This window comes from Mobula birostris, chromosome 15 (assembly GCF_030028105.1).
Source record: "Mobula birostris isolate sMobBir1 chromosome 15, sMobBir1.hap1, whole genome shotgun sequence".
NCBI classification, from domain to species: Eukaryota; Metazoa; Chordata; class Chondrichthyes; order Myliobatiformes; family Myliobatidae; genus Mobula; species Mobula birostris.
In genome coordinates, this window is record NC_092384.1 from 35,831,556 (window position 1) to 35,846,101 (window position 14,546).

Here is a 14,546-nt window from a genome sequence, read left to right on the forward strand (position 1 = left end):
AGGTTTCAGGTCTTTCTGGGTCATCTGGTGCCAGCTATAGGGAGGGGTTCCTGTAATGACTTCTTCAGGCCTGTCCAGGGCATCAGAGAGCATTGGGCTCTGAGGTTTTAAGAGCACCTGAATTGGTTAATTGTTGCTTAACAACAATTATTAGTAGTTTAAGAGTTCCTTTTTTCTCGAGTGACACATTCTTTGTAATGCGGTTTCCTGGTGCTTTCTATTTAAGTTTAAGTTTATTTTGATAGGCTCAGGGATTCTGTGTTAGTTTTATTGTTGAAGCAGATGCCCAATTAGCTCCAATCGGAGGGTCCACATTTTTGAGCATGATCCATCTCACAGTGTCACTTGTTCAAGCTACCTCTGTAAAAGCTCATGTTCCTGTCTCTACATGGAAGTCTTTGGCTCCAATATTGGCAGTGCACACCATGGCACTTACCTGCCAGCATCACTAAAGGACATCTTGGACAAGTTCCTCATACAGGACTTCTACCAGGCACAGGTCTGTGGCACCTCAGGGGCTGCGCCTGGAGAGGGGGGCCCTGTCACAACCATGGAATCGGCAGTGCAGTAAATACAGCAATTGTTTTCGTGAATATGCATGTATCAACTAATTATTATTTCATCCTGGTAGTATTTAACTCCATTCATTCCGTTATAGTATTTGTCGAGACTTGGACACAACGACGCTTCACTACCTGCTTGCATTCTGCCTTGCCCGAGAAATTGGACTGTCGAGTCAACTGACTCTGAAGACTAGCGGTATTCGTTTTAGTTGTTCTTTTCAGCCGCACTGTAGGCTTTGTTATCCATTTGAGAGTTTTAGTTAACTGCCCTGTTTGGCCTAGCGTTTATTATTTTCTTTTCTCATTAATACCGTTCGCATTAAGGTCTGTGAACTATCGACCTGCTTCAGTGTCTCTCACTCCGCACTTGGGCCTTACCTGCACCGGGTGATGGGCGTGGCTCGAAGGGCCTGTTCCATGTTGTATGTCAATAAATAAAAAGTGTCAACACAAAATACTCTGCAGATGCTGGGGTCAAAGCAACACACACAATACGCTGGAGGAACTCAGCAGGTCGGGCAGCATCCGTGGAAATGATCAGTCAACATTTTGGGTCGGAACCCTTCGTCAGGACTGAAGAGGGAAGGGGCAGAGGCCCTATAAAAAATGCCTCTATGAATCCCATGTACCATAAACCTCTGGATCAGCCTACCTGGAGGAAAGCTTGTCGATTTTTAATTGAAGTCCATGTACAACAACATCCATTGCACTACCCTAATCAATCATCATCATTATCCCTCAAAATCATCAAAACCTGTCTTGCTATGATCTTGCACCTTATTGGTTACCTGCACTGCAATTTCTCTGTAGCTGTTGCACTTTACTCTGCAGTCTGTCACTGTTTTACCTTGTTCTACTCAATGCACTGGGTAACCACCTGATTTTTTGAACGGTATGCAAGAACAAGCTTTCCACTGGATCTCAGTACATGTGACAATAGTAAAATAATTCCAATTCTAATTCCAGTGTTGTTTGTAAGATGTGACTTCCCCTGCACAAAGCTATCTATTATCCCTAATAAATCCTCATTCCAGTCAAGTACATTAAATTCACTGAGGTCTCCTTGGCACTGGAGCAACCACACACAGATTAAAAGACAACCTAGCAAAGCACCTCCATTCATCCTGGAGGGCTCGCTATTCCCAACCCTCGCTGTCTACCCCACAAATTTACTATCTGTGATAACATCTCCTGACCATTCCTGGATCTTTGACTTATTAACTTGCTTCTCTTTCCACCTAACTTGCTGCAGCTGCAAAGTGTTTCCACATTTTATTTCAGATTTTCAGCTTCTGCAGTTTTGTTTTTACAGTTTCAACTAGTTCATTTTGTTTCATCGCATTGTTAAAACCTGCCAAAATATAGAGATGAATGTAACTCACCGAATTAGGCCGCTTAAATGGTTTGGCATGGACTAGATGGGCCAAATGGCCTGTTTCTGTGCTGTACTTTTCTATGACTCTATAAGCAAGAATTAATTCACTCAGTCTTCGAGGAAGATTGTGAACAAGTTAGAAACTGGGAGCTGGTAATACCATTTACTTCTAATACAGAGTTATGTTTAACTTTGAAAGAAGAATTGCATTTCTGTCATAGTGTTATTTGGTGACTGAGTCACAAAAGAGGGGGTTCAGTAAATTACTGTTAATAACAGAAAGAACGATTCCTTTATTAGCCATGGATGTTTTGCATTGCCTGCATCAATAAAATTTGTTCAGCCTAATACTGGCCAGGACACAGTCAAATGCGACTCCTACATTCTATTATTTATTACCTACACTTTCCAACAGCCAAGTCTGCTGCTGCTTTTTCAAATTAATCTCAGGTGAGTTTCTCTGAACATTTGCACGTGGTGGAAGACAGAAATTACAACATATTCAAGCATTATTATTGCTGGCATGAATCTATAGTGAAGCGTTTGCTCCTGAACCCAAACCGTCCTCAATGAATGCATTATTCTTAAATAACTTCTCCATTTGTTTAAAATGAAAATAAATGCCTGCAAAGCCAGAGGGGTGTTGGATGATACAATATTAGAAGTGGACCATTTAGTGGCTGAACATAGCTAGTCTATGGGAAAAATAAAGAATGTCCTTCATTAGTGGTGTATTGAAACTACGTATATACTGGTAATTGGGCTGACAGTTAATCAGGGCAGCCACTCATTTGGGCTAACTCCTAAAGAACAAAAGCTCATCAAGAAAATAGCCAAGATTCCCTTGTTTATTTGGGACACTGTGGTGCTTAACTGGGCAGAAGAATGCTGCCAGTTTCTAACTAGCATCAGTCACGTGTACTTGTGAGGCCATTAGGCACTACACCATGCTTAGAGTGAACAGTTTTAAAATAGTGTCAGTTGTGTGCATTTGCGTTCAAAGAGCAAAGAGTTTTGTCACTGATAGTTGGTGAGAAATAAGCAGTAAGACAATTTAGAAGCATTTTTCTCACTGCAGTTTCAAGCATTGAGGCTTGGAGATGCCAGAAACGGCTGGCCGTGAAAATGAAACAATTTCACTCCATCAACAAGTTAGAAACTACAAAGAATTTGAAGGCATCAACAATCAAGTTGAATGTTACAACAAAAAATTAAAATTTGGCGAATGCAAACATCGAAAGGATTATGTGAAGGCAGTACATGATCTCTGGTAACCTGCATTAAACTACCTGTTCACTATTGAATAATTCTCTCGGACTGTAGACCAGAAGTACTACAATTAATTTTTAAACATTTCTAAAAGCATAATAAAGATTGGAACATACATAGGAGATGAAGGATAGAGTTGAAATTTAAGCTTTAACAAGTATAATAAAACATTATTTCAAGCAGGTGTGAGATTTAAGTGTATTTTTTTCTGTGGAAATGTTAATCCACTAACATAAATTTAATTTTAAGGATAAAGGGATGGTTAAACAATAATGAAGGATTAACACACCATTAAAATTTGTCTTGCCTCTTGCAAAATTTTCACAGCAATAACAGATTATAAATAACCAAAAGTTATTCTTGTTATAGTTGGAGAATGCCACAAAACAATGTTGTGTGGTATTGTGACGTTGTCAAAATGTTTCTCTTGCACATTGCCACCGGCTGCATGGGGAGATTTGCAAACTGAAAAAATCTTTTGATTTGTTTTGATCATATCAGCAAGTTCATACATCAGGGTATTCATAAGCACATAGGGTAGTGTACTCATGGACCTCATGTAAGTCATTTGTATTGATCTAATAATGACAAAAACTATCTTCATCTCCTTCAAGCAAAAGCTGTGAACTTTTGGCTACAAAGTGGTTCCTTAGTTTTCATCACTTGCCAAAGGTTTATATTTCTTGAATGAAGGCCAGTGATGTGGTGGGGATGGAACTGGACTGTCTCACGGTGGTGTCTGAAAAGAGGATGCTGTCCAAGTTGCATGCCATCTTGGACAATGTCTCCCATCCACTGCATAATGGACTGGTTGGGCACAGGAGTATATTCAGCCAGAGACTCACTCCACCGAGATGCAACATAGAGCGTCATAGGAAGTCATTCCTGCCTGTAGCTGTCAAACTTTACAACTCCTCCCCTGGAGGGTCAAACACCCTGAGCCAATAGGCTGGTCCTGGACTTATTTCCTGGCATAATTTACATATTACTATTTAATTATTTATGGTTTTATTACCACTTATTATTTATGGTGCAACTGTAACGAAAACCAATTTCCCCCGGGATCAATAAAGTATGACTATGACTATGACTATGACTAATGAAAAACAATAATCTGCCTGATCTTCCTCAGAATGAGAATCAAACACCTCACGTTTACTGCTTCACCTACTGTGTCCACCATGCCTCCTTTCCTTTGCGCTGTCTTGCTTATTTGTTTACTTATTTGTTTGTTTGTTTATTTATGTGGCAGTACAGTATGGAGTAGGCTCTTCCGGCCCTGTGAGCCACATGGCCCCAGCAACTCCTGACAAACCCAATTAGCCCTAACCTAATCATGGGATAATTTACAATGACCAATTAACCAGTACCTCTTTGGACTGAAGGAGGAAACCGGAGCAGGTGAGGAAAACCCACACAGTCCATGGTGCTCTGAAAGGCCCCAAGCTGTAAGAGCACTGCACTAACTGCTACACTACCACGGCAACTGAATGGCCTCATTGGTGTTCAGCTCAGAAACAAGATACAGGTCTTCTGTCCAGCCACTAGTGCTTCATTGAGGTTTACTGCCACTTCTCCACAAAGCCCAGCACTGCAGTTGCCTAAAGCCAGCAACAGTGATGTCTTTCATAAGAGTCGAAAAGAGAAGCTTCACGTTCATACCATCATCAACCACCCATTTACACTCATCCAACTTCAATCCTATTTTTAATTCCCCTTCACTCTTATCAACTCCCCCTAGATTCTACCACTCATCTGCATATAGGAAGTAAGTTTAACAGTGACCTACCAACCTACAGTGAACCAACCTTGTGTTGAGTTAGTGACTCCTTGGACTCTGCAGCACAGAATTCCCAGAATTTTCCTTCTCCTTCCCACCCTCCCCCCACCTTCCTTATAGGGCCTCTGTCCCTTCCCTCTTCAGTCCTGATGAAGGGTTCCGGCCTGAAACGTTGACTGATCATTTCCATGGACGCTGCCCGACCTGCTGAGTTCCTCCAGCATGTTGTGAGTGTTGCTTTGACCCCAGCATCTGCAGAGTATTTTGTGTTCAGAATTCCCAATTCCCAGACTGAACAAGTACAATGACCCCGCTGAAATCAGTGGAAAGAACTGACTGCCAGAGGCATGATCAGCTCATCAAAATCCCTTTGTAATCTAAACTTCTTCACTATCAACACCTCCTAATCTTGCGTCATTTGCAAACTCACTGATCAAGCCTTGTGCATTCACATCCAAATCATTTATATAAGTAACAATTAACAAAGGTTCCAACAGCAATCCCTATGCACGCTACTAGTCATTGGCTTCTGCCTCCATTCTTTAACTCCACTCTCTGCTTCCTACTTCCAAGCCAATTTTGAACCTCCTAACTTGTTCTCACTGAATCCCATTAAATCTAACCTTTGAGACCAGCGTGACATGTGAGACCTTGTCAGAGGCCTTGTTAAAAACAATATCCGGCCTTCAAGTCTGAGGATGTATTGGGGACTTATCCACCTTAATACACTACAAGGGTGAACGTAACATCTCCCTTGTAATATGAATGTCCTCCAAAATATCGCCCGTTTCCCTTATCTCTTGTGAAGCCATGATCATGTAAACACATGATCATGATTTTTATTCATTAAAAATCCCACCCATCTCCTACAGCTCAAAATACAGGCAGACCTGCTGATTTCTAAGGAGACCTGCTCTCTCCCTAGTCACTCTTTTACTCTTAATATCGCTATAAGATTCCCCTTAACCCTACCCGCCAGACCCATCTCTTGCCTCCTTTTTGCCCTCCTGATAAAATGTTCTGATAGGAAACAAAGGACTGTGCGTTAAATAACTTGCACGTTCCATAGAAAATAATACTAGGTTTAACAGAAGCTTGTGTTGGTTTTCTTGAGTCTCATCATCAAAGTTACCCATGCAAAGTGACAATCCCGGACCAAACGGGAATTACAGAAGGACATGGCTTGAATGCTATCACCTCCTATGTAGTAAAAACAAGTGACATATGGGGCATCAAGGTTTCACTCCCAGATGTGCTCAATGCCTCTTATGTTCACTTTGAGCAGTAAAACATGGAGGTATCTTCACAAACTCCCACAACCTCCAACACCCTGTGATTTCAGTCTCTGAATCCCAGATGAGAGCATCCTTCATGAGAGCAAACCCGTGGAAATCATCTGGCGCAGGTGTAGTACCTGGCCCAGTACTAGAGACGTCTGCTTTTAACTGGTTGGAGTGTTCAATGATATCCTGTTTGGCAGTCTGAGCTATCCACCTGATTCAAGCAGGCTTCAGTTATACCAGTGCTTAAGAAGAGCGTGGTAACCTGCATTAATGACCATCGTGCATTAGCACTTATATCCACTGCGATGAAGTGTTTTGAGATGTTGCTGATGAAGCATATTGACTCCCGTCTGAGGACTGACTTGGATCCACCCCAATTTGCCTACTGTCACAACAAGTCAACAGCAGGAACCATTTCATTGGCTTTTCACTCGACCCTGGAACATCTGGACAGTGAAGATGCATACACCAGAATGCACTTCGTTGATGACAACTCTGCTTTCAATACTTACGTCCCTTCAAAACTAATCGATAAGCTCCAAGACCTAAACCTCAGTACCTCCTTATTCAACTGGATCTTTGGTTTCCTTACTTTCAGACAGCAGTCAGTTCCGGTTTGGCAACAACACCTCCACGTTCTCCATCAGTACAGGTGCACCATAAGACTGTGTGCTTAGCCCCCTACTCCACTCAGTTAGGGCTGCAATGCAAGGTACAGCTCCCATTCCATATGTAAGTTTGCTGATGACACCGGTGTCATTAACCAAATCAAAGGCGGTGACAAATCAGCATATAGGAGAGAGATTGAAAATCTGGCTGAGTGGTGCCACAACAACAACCTCTCACTCGATGACAACAAAACTGAAGAGCTGACTATTGACGACAGGACTACAGGAGGACTAAATTAGATGTCCACAAGCCAGTCTTCATCAGTGAATCAGAGGTGGAGAGGGTGGGCAAATTTTAAATTCCACAGTATTATCATTTCAGAGGATCGCTCCTGGGTCCAGAATATAAGTGCCATTACAAATAAGGCAGAGCAGTGCCTCTACTTTCTTAGAAATTAGTATAGACTTGGCAAGTCATCAAAAGCTTTGACAAGCTTCTATAGATGTGTGGTGGAGAGTATACTGACTGGTTGCATCATGCATTGGTATAGAAACACTAATGCCCTTGAACAGTAAAGCCAACAAAAAATAGTGGATATGTCCCAGTCCATCACAACTAAATCCCTCCAAACCATTGAGCGAATTTACAAGGAGCGCTGTCACAGGAAATCAGCATCCATCATCAAGGACCCCCATCATCCAGGCCATGCTCTCTTCTCACTGCAGCCATCAGGAAGGAGGTACAGGAGCCTCAAGTCCCACACCACCAGGTTCAGGAGGAGCTTTTACCCTTCAACCATCAGGCTCTTGAACCAGAGAGTGCTCACCCCAACACTGAACTGATTCCACAGCCTATGAACAATCTATGGACTCACATTTAGGGACTCTACAACTCATGTTCTCAATATTTTTGCTTATTTATTATTATTATTAATAATATCATTTTTTTTTCTCTTTTTGTATTTACTGTCTTTTGCATATTGGTTGTCTGTATTTATTATATGTATTTTCATTAATTCTATTGTGTTTCTTTGTATTTACTGTAAATGCCCACAAGAAAATTAATCTCAGAATTGTATATTGTGACATACATATATGTATGTTGGTAATAAATTTACTTTGAACTTAGAACTTAAGCAGAGACTCAATGGGCCAAATGACCTCCTATCTTAAGGAGATATGAAATATAACATAAGCATTTAATTTGCATTTGAAAATTGTAACATCCCAATCATACAATCATACATCCACCATATTCGTATTAGTTAAGGTCTGCCTTTTGTCTTCAGAGGATTTGGGCAATTGTCTTTAACAAAGCTTGCTCACAAATTCACACACAAAAGTTGCTCGTGAATGCAGCAGGCCAGGCAACATCTATAGGAAAAGGTGCAGTCGACGTTTCGGGCCAAGACCCTCCGTCAGGACTCATTGAAAGAAGAACTAGTAAGAGATTTGAAAGTGGGAGGGGGAGAGGGAGATCCAAAATGATAGGAGAAGACAGGAAGGAGAGGGGTTCACTATGTGTTTTATATGTGACTCATTCTACAGAGAGCCCTTCACTACTTTCTGTTCCCTGTAGACTATGAATGCTTAAAATCAGAATCAATTTGTTTTAATCTCACTGGCATATGTCATGAGATCTGTTGTTATTTGGAAGCTGTACATTGTAATACATAAAAGAAAAAGAACTATAAATTAGAAGAAGTATAGATATAAAAATTTAATTAAATAAGCAGTGCAAAAAGAAAGGGGAAAAACTATTGAGGTGGTGTTCATAGGTTCACTGTCCATTCAGAAATCTGATTGTGGAAGGGAAGAAGTAGCTCCTGAAAAGTTGACTGTGTGTCTTTGGGTTCTTGTATCCCTTCCTCGATGGTAGCAATGAGAAGAGGGCATGTCCTGGGTAATGAGAGTCCTTAATGATGGATGCTGCCTTTTTGAGGCATTGCCTTTTGAAGATGTTTTGGTGGGAGCATCTAAGACCAGAGAACACAGAATAGAGGGGCATCAATTTAGAATGGAGATGAGGAGGAATTTCTTTAGCCAGGGAGTGGTGAATCCGTAGAATTCTTTGAAGCAGACAGCCATACAGATCTATTCTTTATGTATATTTAAGGCAGAGGTTGATAGATTCTTGATTAGTCAGGGCATGAGGAGATACAGAGAGAAGGCAGGAGGTTGAGGCTGAGAGGATAATTGGATCATCCATGATGAAATGGCGGAGCAGACTCAATGGGCCAAACAGCCTAATTCTGCTCCTTTATCTCATGGTCTTATGGTGTTCTCGATGCTGGCGAGGCTAGTGCCCATGATGGAGCTGGCTGAGTTTACAGTTTTCTGCAGCTTTTTCTGATCCTGTCCAATGGTCCCTCCATACTGGTGATGCAGCCAGTTTGAATGCTCTCTAAAGTACATCCGTCGAAGCTTGGGAGTGTCTTTGGTGACATGCCAAGCTTCCTCAAACTCCCAATGAAATATAGCTGGAGTCATGTCTACTTTGTAATTGCATCAATATGTTGGGCCCAGGACAGATCTTCAGAGATGTTGACAGCCAGGAGCTTGAAACTGCCCACACTTCCACTGCTGAACCCTGAAGTTGCAGGGATTCACACAGGTGCTGTTTTATTCTCCCTTTCGAAGCATGCATGAAAGGCATTGAACTCATCTGGGAGTGAAGCATCACAGCCATTCACGATGTTAGATTTTGTTTTGTAGGACTTAATGGCCTGCAAACCCTGCCAGAGCTGGTGTGCATCTGATTCCATCTCTAACAATTGGAATTGTATTTTTTCACTCTTAAAATAGTTCATACATGGATCTCTTGTACACCTCTGAATCACTAATCTTGAATGCCATAGATATAGCTCTCAGCAGACTACAAATCCGCTGGTTTATCCACAGCTTTTTGTTTTGGTATGTCCAGTATGTTCTCGAAGGTACACACTCTTGATGAAGTTGGTGTTAACTATGGGTATTAGTTCAGATTCAAAGATGAATCCCTGAATATTGTCCAATCCACCAACTTAAAGAGAGGAGCTAGGAGTTAAAGAAGAAAATGTATTAAGAAAACTGCAATGCAAAATGCAAAGCTAAACTGAATTTATAATGTAGTTAAATGTTGTCAATAACAAAGAGGAGCCTGAACTATATCAGTACTTTCTTCCTAAAGGTTATTGATCCAATTAAAATATTATTAATTTCAGATTATTGCTTATTTCAAAATAAAATTTCTTCTCACTTCAAGCCATCAGTCTGATGTAATATCAGCTGCCTCTTTGGAAAGGGTCTTGTGGCACAATACAATGTTATATTGAAACAAGCAAGCTGCCATTCTGTTTGTGTAAAGACATGTAAGGAATTAGGAAAAGGTCTGGACCATGGGGATCATTGTTAGAATATTGAGAGCAAAGAAAGCTGTGCAAAAACTAGCTTCAAAATTAACAATGGAGAATATGAAACATTTAAATTTGTAAAGTGCTTTACTGTTCTGCTAAGGAAATAGAATTCCTGAAGAGTTGATCCATTTAATGAATGGCCAAGGAACAGCTACTCAGTTCCACATGGGTAAGTACTTCAAAAGCCCCTTGCACACATGAGTACATCCTCAGCTGGAGATCACCTGAACACTTTGTAGTTTTAGACTCTTGGCAATTCTTTATTGCATCCATTATGTGTTTATCTGTTTCCTTCCCGTCTAAAAGTACTTAATAAAACATAAATTGTAAAGAGCTTTTTACAACTCACACAAAATGATTTTCTCATATTGTTTTATGTGAAGAGCGATAAACAATGTCTATGGAAATTAAAAAAGCACAATTATGCAAAACATAATTAAGTGAATCAGGTCACAGGGATTCATGTGCAGCCGCTAGATAACACTGTTTTAACGTGTTGTAGTTTAATAAGCCAGCAAAGTTATAAAGATCCCTGTGCGTAAAAGGTGAACAAGCCTTTTAATTAGCTGTTATTGTATCTTTCCTTGATAATCTTTCCTCTTTCTTTTATATTGATTAATTATGAAAATCCACAATACAAAAGGAACTCCACTAAAGTCTTGTCAGTGTCTTCTTTAATAGGCTAGGAGAGCAATATAATCTGTCACACCCAGAAAAAAAGCTTCAAATATGCAAATGAACAATGATTAATGATGGGTTTCTATATTCTATAAATATGAAGGCTCAATCTGCACCTGCAATTGGCCCCAAGATAAAAAAAAAGTCTTTTCAAAGCAATATTTAGAAAATCTCAATTATAAAGAATGTCATTGTCTTTAAAATACTGGTGGGTGTGTTTTTATCAAAAATCCATGGGTTCGTCGCATTTAATTTGTACCATGCTCCTGGAAGAGATCGACAATGAATTAAATATAGGAGTTCTTGTTAAAACCACATTGTTATGTTGGTTTTCAGATAACCACTTGATCGTTCCTTTGTAGCTCATTCTTTAAACACACATTTTTTTTTGTCATGGTTGTAAAAATGTTTTATAAATTTCCAATCATTATAAAGTAACCATCCAGAAATCTAGAGAACCACAATAGATTTGTGCATGCTGTCAAACTTCTGAATAGCAGAAGCAAAATCAAGTAAATATTTCAATACTGTCAAGTTTTATTTGATGATAAATATTGTAGTTTTCAGACAAGAAATGTACAATTGTCCAGCACTGATGGATGTAATTAACTGTGCAGTGCACATGCAAGCTCAGATCCATTGTTTAAGTCAATTTACAGGAGTCATCCATTCTTGGAGGTGCAGGCAAACTACACACATCTCAAATTTGATAAAATAGTTAACCATGCAGCAATTTCATTCTAAAAGATAATTAAAAATGAGAAAAACTATATAAAGCTCATAGTTGTCAGAAAAGAATAACAATGTGTCTTCTGATATATTAAGAAGTTCTAATTTAAAAGTATTTTTCTTCTGCTTTATAAATTACTCCCTATAAATGTTTGTGTAATAATATCATACCTCATTATGTATTTACAGTTTTTATATTGCCCTAAAGTGAGATAACTTCCATGTTTAACTGAAAGTTGGAACGGAATTTCTGTGGAATTGGATTAAGCCTTTATATCACAGTTGGGGGTTGTTGTTTTTTGACATGGCTCCAGAGGTTCATAAACAACACATATAATTATGTCACTGCACATGTTTGTGTTAAATTAATCTTTCTTCCTTTCATTTCCAATTGATTGGGCTCTGACTCACCTCAGACAATGCGTATTAATAAGGTAACATGTGAACCAATTGTGGAAATTCCTGACAATAGTTAAAATTAACAATGCTTTGGCATAGAGTGACATATTTAAGGTCAAACCTGTTATGGAGGGATTTAAATATATTCCCAACAGCCTGTTGTGATAGCAAAAAGACTGACACGACATGGCTCTCTCGAGGTTTTATTGACATGAATTCCACGAAACCTGTGTATCATTACATGTTATTTTAGTTAAACAAGTTTTTTTTAACTAACAAGAACAGCATCTTTGACAATTCCTTTCCTAAAATGTAGCTGAATGAAGTCTCATTTCTTACTGAATATTTGCCGTAATGCCATTTCTCAGAAGGCTCATACCTCATCCTCAGACAGACGACAATTAGCTGAACTTATTATATTAATACATTAAACTGCTGACTTTACCAACAACAACAGCAGGAAACCTTTGACCCTTTGCTCTCTTGAAATGTAATGGAATTTTTTGTTGGATTTGTTTAGGACTAGTTGTACCTTGGATTTTAATACATAACTAAACATTCTTCACAATGTTAAACAAAAAGAATAAATTGGAACAAACCCAGCCCTGTTAGGTTTTCGGATCTTTGAATCCTGATTTATCTGAAGTTTGAGCCTGGTTGGGTTCATTTTGAACCCCATGTGAGACTAAAGGCAGAGTGCTTTGTATTTGATTGCTGGTTATATTTATGTTGTGACCGTATCTTTCTTTCTTTCATTCCTTTGAAACATACTTTAACATCAGATACTTCACAATTTCTTTCCTTCATTAGTAGCGCCCTTCCCAACCATATTATTTTTGCCTCTTCTTAAATACTCTTTCAATCTTTAATTGCCTTTTCATCTTAAATGTTGAGGATATGGTCATTTTAGTGCTTACTTTTTACTTTGTTTGCCATTTTATATAACCATTTCTTTTGAAGATAGTAAAATTGAAGTGGGCAGGACTGAATACAATAATAACATTAAATATCGAACGTGCAGGAAAAAAGTCCTTGAATTTTATTTGCAGCCAATTTCTCTGAAATGTTTGCAAAAGTTCACAGTAGTTTGCTAAACAAGCATTGATACTACGTTCTGTAATTACTGCTGTGCCTATATTTCCCACACAGCTTGAATAAACAGATATTCCTTTATAACTTTACGTTTTGAAATCACCAATTTCCATTGAATTGTGCACAATGTGCTTGTTAAGTAAATGATTATTATAAGTCATTGGAGACATATTCAATTGAATTAACCCCTTTGTGTGTGAAAAATGGGTTCCTTCATTTGCCTAAATTCTGCTTCTTTTGAGAATTTTTTCAAGCCTTAGCATTGACGATCCAGCACATTAGCAAACTGTAACCTGAGAGCGGGGTCTTAGGAACAGCAGGACCCCTTTGGCCCCCATTGTTTTGCTAATCAAGATTATTGCCAGCATTGAAATGTGGAAGTATAGACTAGCTGACAAAATTTGTCAGCTTCCCATGAAACAATTATGGCTGGTTAGTGAGGGGTGCTGGCAAATATTAACATATAAATGAACTTTTTTAAAGATGTAGAGAAAACATAAACAAAAAACTCCAGGCTATATTCAGATGAGATCGTTCTTGGCTCTGCATCTTGCCCTTTTAATCGTGTGAGTGCTGCTGTTAAAATGGAATTTGTTCAAAACTACTTTTAAGCAATAAAGCAAAGAAGATTCACTCCCCTGCTGATAGCAACAGGAGATTGATTACGCCTGCGAAGAGGGAATGGTTTCATGAATGCAACTGCCAGACCTCCACAGCAGTGTGTTCTACATGCTAGTTACACTTTATAGCATGGATTTCTGATATAAAGTAGCAGATTGGGACAGGAGCTGAAAGCTCAATAAATGCGAAGAGGTCAAAAGTGCTATTATTGTATCTCCCTAGTTCCAGTGTGGCCCCAGTAGGTACACCTCTAGTATTTAAAAGAAAGATTTACTAAGTACTTAATGAATGACAGATCTTAGTATAAAAGATAATCTGAAAAATCCATTCTTGCCATTCGTGGAGGGGACAATGGCCTTGCATATCTGAAAAAATCTCCTTTAGCATTCGCAACAGATAATGATGCTAATGGTTAAGTATTGGTGTTGCATAGATTTGTTCACAATGCTTTGTGCTCATACAATATTCTAGTGTCAATTGGCTTTTTTTTATTGAGTTTGCTAAAGATAGCCCACTCTTTGCAAACCAACACTCTAAATTTTATGAAGTTGGCTCGATTAGCATATCAAAGTGTTGATTTTTTGTGAATGACTATAAAAGGAGAGGGAGAGCAGCAGTGATACTTCTTTTCATCTTTGGGGGCCAGGGAGGTCATTCTTGGTGAAAATGATCAGGACCCAATCACTGTTAGTTGTTTGCCCAATGCTACTTCAAAGGGATGAGCCAGTCCTGACAGCTTACTGTTTAAATGCCA